This window comes from Mesoplodon densirostris, chromosome 4, assembly GCF_025265405.1.
Source record: "Mesoplodon densirostris isolate mMesDen1 chromosome 4, mMesDen1 primary haplotype, whole genome shotgun sequence".
NCBI lineage: Eukaryota > Metazoa > Chordata > Mammalia > Artiodactyla > Ziphiidae > Mesoplodon > Mesoplodon densirostris.
Window position 1 is genome coordinate 28,758,521 of NC_082664.1, and position 6,000 is coordinate 28,764,520.

Genomic DNA, 6,000 nt, shown 5'->3' on the forward strand with positions numbered 1-6,000 from the left:
TGCCAAGGGGTGGTGGGATGGGGGAGGGAAGGATTGGGAGTTTGGGATTAGCAGATGCAAACTGTTATACATAGGATAGATAAACAATAAGGTCCTACTGTATAGCACAGGGAACTATATTCAATATCCTGTGATAAATCATAATGGAAAAGAATATGAAAAAGAACATATATATATATATATATATGTATGTATAACTGAATCACTTTGCTGTACAGCAGAAATTAACACAACATTGTAAATCAACTATACTACAATAAAATTTAAATAAATAAAAGATTACCACTAGAAATTTTTAATTACATTATGGCTCATACCATATTTCTACTGGACAGTGCTTCACTGGGCCTTGTCATCTTTGTTGGAACTGATAATATCAAACTACTGAACCATGTAAAGCTGAGAGATGATCAGAAGGTGGGCCCAGGCTTACTCACCAAGGCCCAAACTCTAACTTTGCCTCTGGCTCTTTCTGTCTGTCTATCTTTTGCTCACTGAAACCCCTCACCCTATTTACTAAACTACCTTATCTGTAGCAAGAATAGCTGCAAAGCTTGGCACAGAGCAGAGCTAAACTTAGAAAAAATGAGAAGAGAAAACGGGAGGTGATCAGGAAGTTTAAAAGGTACAACTCTGGAATCCAGGCTGTGGTACCAGGCCAGTCACACATATATGGACCACTTTTATCAGCGGCAGAGAACAAAATTTCAACCATGCTAAGCCTTCTTGGAAAGCTTCAGAAAGGGATTTTGTATTTGGACCTGAGGGAAATACAATGTATATATCTAAATGCCTATTGATCTGACAGAGACAGAGGAGGTTGAGGTACAAGTCTACATGAAGATTTTCATGTAGGGCCCTATTACCCTATTAACAGGAGTCTTAGTCAGTAGAAAACACCTTGAACTTGCATAGGTGATAAGAATAAATCTTCCTAGAAGAATCCTGGAGTATCCATGGAAGCCATAGGAAGTCTTCTCAGGGGAAAGAAACCAAAGGACTAGAAAGTCACCAGGAACCACAGGCAGTGTCTCTCCTTGCATGTTTCACCTGCACTTCTCTCTGAGATTTTGTTTCATCTCCTCTCTCTGCAAACCAACCTACTTTGTTTCTCTGCCCTCCCAGTCCCAACAGACAGAAAGACACACACACACACACACACACACACACAAACACACACACACACACACAGAGCCCTTCCTATCTTCTCCATTCAAGGGACCAAGTCAAACCAATTGGCCGTCTCTTTGTCTCCAAAATCCTGAGAATCTGGTTGTTGGTTGTTTTCTTATCATCAAATTCAATGTCACCTAGATTTTCTCCTGTTTTCTTCTAGAAGTTTTATGGTTTTACATTTCGTATTTATATCTATGATCCATTTTGAACTAATTTTTGTGAAAGGTGTACAATCTGTGTCTAGATTCTTTTCTTGCATGTAGACATCCAATTGTTCCAGCACCATCTGTTGAAAGACTACCTTTTCTCCACTGAACTGCCTTTGCTCCTTTGCCAAAGATAATGTGACTATATTTATCTGATTCTATTTCTGGGATCTCTATTTTGTTCCACTGTGCTATGTGTCTATTCTTTGACCAATATGACACAGTCTTGATTACTGTAGCTTTATAGGAAGTCTTGAAATCAGGCGGTGTGAGCCCTCCAATTTTGTTCTTCTTCAGTTTTGTGTTGACCATTCTAGGTCTTTTGTCTTTACACATAAACTTTAGAACTTATTGATATCTACAAAATCATTCTGGGATTTTGATTGGGATTATATCAAATCTATAGATCAAGTTAGGAATAATTGACATCTTAACAATACTGAGTCTTCCAATTCATGAACATAGAATATTTCTCCATTTATTTAGATCTTTGATTTCTTTCATCAAAGTTTTGTAGTTTCCACATAGAGATCCTGAACATATTTTGTTAGATTTATACCTAAGTATTTCATTTTTTCCATGCTATTGTAAATGATACATTTTTTAAATTTCCACTGTTCTTTGCTGGTATGTAAGAAAGCAATTGACTTTTGTATATCAACCTTGTAGCCCACAATCTTGCAGTACTTGTTAAGTAGTTCCAGGAGTTCTTGTGGGATTTTTTGTCAATTTTTTGAGTTTTTCTACATAGGCAATCTTGTCATCTGTGAATAAACTTTTATTTTTTCCTTCCTAGTCTGTATAAATTTTCTTTTCTTTTCTTATTTTATTGTGCTAGCTAGGACTCCCAGTACAATGTTAATAAGAGTGGTGATAGGGGGTATCCTTGCCTTGTTCCTGCTTTTAAGAGAAAAGCATCCAATTTCTCACCATTAAGTATGTTAGTTGTAGGCTTTTTGTAGATGTTCTTTATTAAGTTGAGGAAGTTTCCCTCTATTCCTAGTTTGCTGAGAGTTTTTATCATGTATGGATGTTGGATTTTGTCAACTGCTTTTTCTGTATCAGTAGATATAATGGTATAATTTTTCTTCTTTAGCCCATTGATGTGATGGATTAAATGGATTGATTTTGGAATGTTGAATCAGTCTTACAAACCTGGAATAAGTCCTACTTGCTCCTGCTATATAATTCTTTTTATACATTGTTGGATTTGATTTACTAATATTTTGTTGAGTATTTTTATTTTTACATTTATGTACATGAAAGATAATAGTCTTGCATTGTCCTTTCTTGTAATGTCTTTTCTCGTTTTGGCATTAGGGTAATGCTGGCCTCATAGAATGAGTTAGGAAATGTTCTCTCTGCCTGCATTTTCTGGAAGAGGTTGTAGAGAGCAGTATCATTTCTTCCTTGAATGTTTGGTAGAGTTCACCAGTGAAATCATCTGAACCTAGTGCTTCCTTCTTTAATAGATATACCTATTCAAACTATTTTTCCTTGTGTGGGTTTTGATAGTTTGTGTCTTTCAAGGAGTTGATCCATTTTATCAAAGTTATCAGATTTGTGAGCATAGAGTTGTTCACAGTGTTCATTATCATCCCTTTAATGTCCATGGGATCAGTAGAGATGACACTTCTTTCGTTTCTAAATCATTTGTGTTTTCTCTATTTTTTTTCTTGTTTAACCTGGCTAGAGTTTTATCAACTTTATGATCTCAAGGAACTAGTTTTTGGTTTCATTGATTTTTCTCTATTGTTTTCCTGTTTTTCAATTTCCTTGATTTCTTCTATTATTTTTTCTGCTACATGCTTTATGCTTAATTTGCTCTTCTTACTCTAGTTTCCTAAAATGAAAACTTAGATCAATGATTTTAGATATTTCTTCTTGTCTAATATATGCATTTATGCTATAAATTTCCCTCTAAGCACTACTTTCACTGACCACACACATTTTAATAAGTAGTATTTCCATTTTCAAATATTTTCGAGTTTCTCTTGAGACTTCTTTGGCCTATGTGCTATTTAGAAGTGTGTTGTGTAATCTCCAAATGTGGATTTTCCAGCTATCATTCTGTTGATTTCTACTTTCATTCCACTGTGATCTGAGAGCATATTTTGTATGATTTTTATTCTGTTAAATGTATTAGGTGTGTTTTATAGGTCAGAATGTGGTCTGTCTTGGTGAATGTTCCATGTCATCTCGAGAAGAACGTGTATTCTGTTGTTGTGGATTGAGTATTTCATAAATGTTGACTAAATCAAGTTGGTTGGTAGTGCTATTCAGGTAAGCTATATCCTTACTGGTATTCTCCCTGCTTGATCTATCAGTTACTGAAAGAAAAGTGCTAAAGTCTCCAACTGTAATAGTGGATTCATCTGTTTCACCTTGAAGGTCTACCAGTTTTGCAATATGTATTTTGATGCTCTGTTTTTAGGTGCACACAAAGGATTGTTATGTCTTCTCAGACAATTGACTTCTTAATCAGTTCATCTCTTTATTCCTGATATTTTTTTTTGTTCTGATCAGCTTTGCCTGAAATTAATGTAGCTAAGTCTGTGGCCCCCAAGAATTTCTCACTCTCATGATAGTCCACATTCAATCTCTAGCAATTTGTCAAATTATCACTTAAGTGTTCCCACCAGTTTATGGCTCTAGCAACATCTGCTCCAGGTAAGCTGATCACAGCTGTGTTCCTCTGTATTCACATGTCTCTACAGATTTCAGGGTGATGATTTGCCCTGCAACCCTAATTCTGTGAAGAATTCAAGAAAAGTCATTGATTTTCAATTTGAATCACTTTTTCTTGTTGTAAAGACAGGTATGACAACTTCTAAGCTTTTTACATGCTAATTCCAGAAGTCTATTGGAACTTTTTTCAATAAAATTATATAAAGTTCAAAATACATAGTAATCTGGGCCTACTTAGTGTGGGTCGAGTTATCCCATACACAAGATCATAAGGGTGACAGAGTACTCTGGTAGAAAAGGCTAAATCATGTTCCAAATACTTTACTAAACAAAGCTAAGAAGCATGCATACATTTTTAAAGCCCATCAAAATGACTTAAGTTTGGGCACCCAAGTTTTAACCCTTTAGAACAACTTATCCCTCTGGGGTTCCAAATAGCTGAGGTTACAAAGGCTCAAAATTAACTGAATAAAGAGATTCTAAATCAGGTTGAAGTCCTCCCTTCCTTTCCCTAGTTATTACTTAAGAAAACAACCATAGTATAGAAATTTATACATAAATCAGGCTCCATGTGAATGGCCCCTGGACCGTATTCCTTCTGGTATCAAGAGGTTGGGTGCCTGGTCCACTCCCTTAGGGATAGGTGTCCAAATCTGCTCTGACCTGGAAATCTCTGCTTGGTTCCTTCTCTCTCTGAGAGGCAAAGCTAGCCTCTCAGAATTCCCACAGGTATCCTGGGAGCTGGGGTAGCTGAAACAAAAGTGCCATAGCCAATGTGCTAATGAATTCTTGAAGCAGCCTAGTAGAATGAGGTTACAGGGAGGTGTTGGAAATGTTCCTTTCTCTCTTTTCTTAAAAAAAAAAAAAAAAGCCTTTCTTTTTGTAAGTGGGTGTATACACACACACACACCCCAGGCCTCTAACTGGAAAAAACTTTCACTTTCCAACCGCCCCCAATTACTCAAGGTAATTTTCCCATCTCTGAGATCTCAGAATGTTCAGGTTCTGGCCTGATTTCTGTTCTTCCCCTTCTGAAATCCAATCCCCTTTCTCAAAAATCAGTTGTTACTATTGGTCTCACTTGCATGGCATTCCTTCTGTTTGACATGTTAGTATCTTCTTTTTCTTGTTGACTGAAAGTACCTCAAGAGCTGGGCCCACCTCTTATACTTCTTATTAACCCTCCTATCTCCCAAAGCTCCTGACATCCACAATACCTCACCCAAACACTCAACAAATGTTTATTATTTTCACTCACTCCTCCAATAATAATAACAGCTAACACATATTGAGCACTTACTATGTAACAGACACTGTTCTAAGTACTTCACATGGATGAATTCACATAATCCTTCTAAACAACCCTAATATTATCCCCATTTGACATATCGGGAAACTGGTGCAAAAGTTGGTTAAGTAACTGTCCACAAGTCAGTAAATCATGGCAGAGCTGAGATTTGAACCCAGGTCTATATCTGGCTCCACAGACTATCTTCTAAATGACTTGACTATATTGCCTCCCCCAATGTGCATAAGTCCCTGAAATTATTTATCAATTTAGCCCCCCTTTGCTGTCATAGTAACAGAACAACTAGCTGGGGTTTAACTTTCCAGTGGGTAATTGTCTGTGATTGCATCATAAATGAGCTCCACTGTTTTGCTCCCACCCAAGTAGTCTTTGCATCACTGGGAAGCCCTAGGTATGTATGGAAGGTACAAAGGAAATAAGGAGCTGTAGTTGACTCCTTTTCAAATTTGAGAGCCAGGTTTTATAAACAAAAAACAAAGGCAAACTTATGACACTGGTGAAAAGCAAGAACATTGTGATAGTTGATTTTATGTGTCAACTTGACTAGCCAGAGAGCTGGTTAACCATTATTTCTGGGTGTGTCTGTGAAGGCATTTCCACATGAGATTAGCATTTGAATCA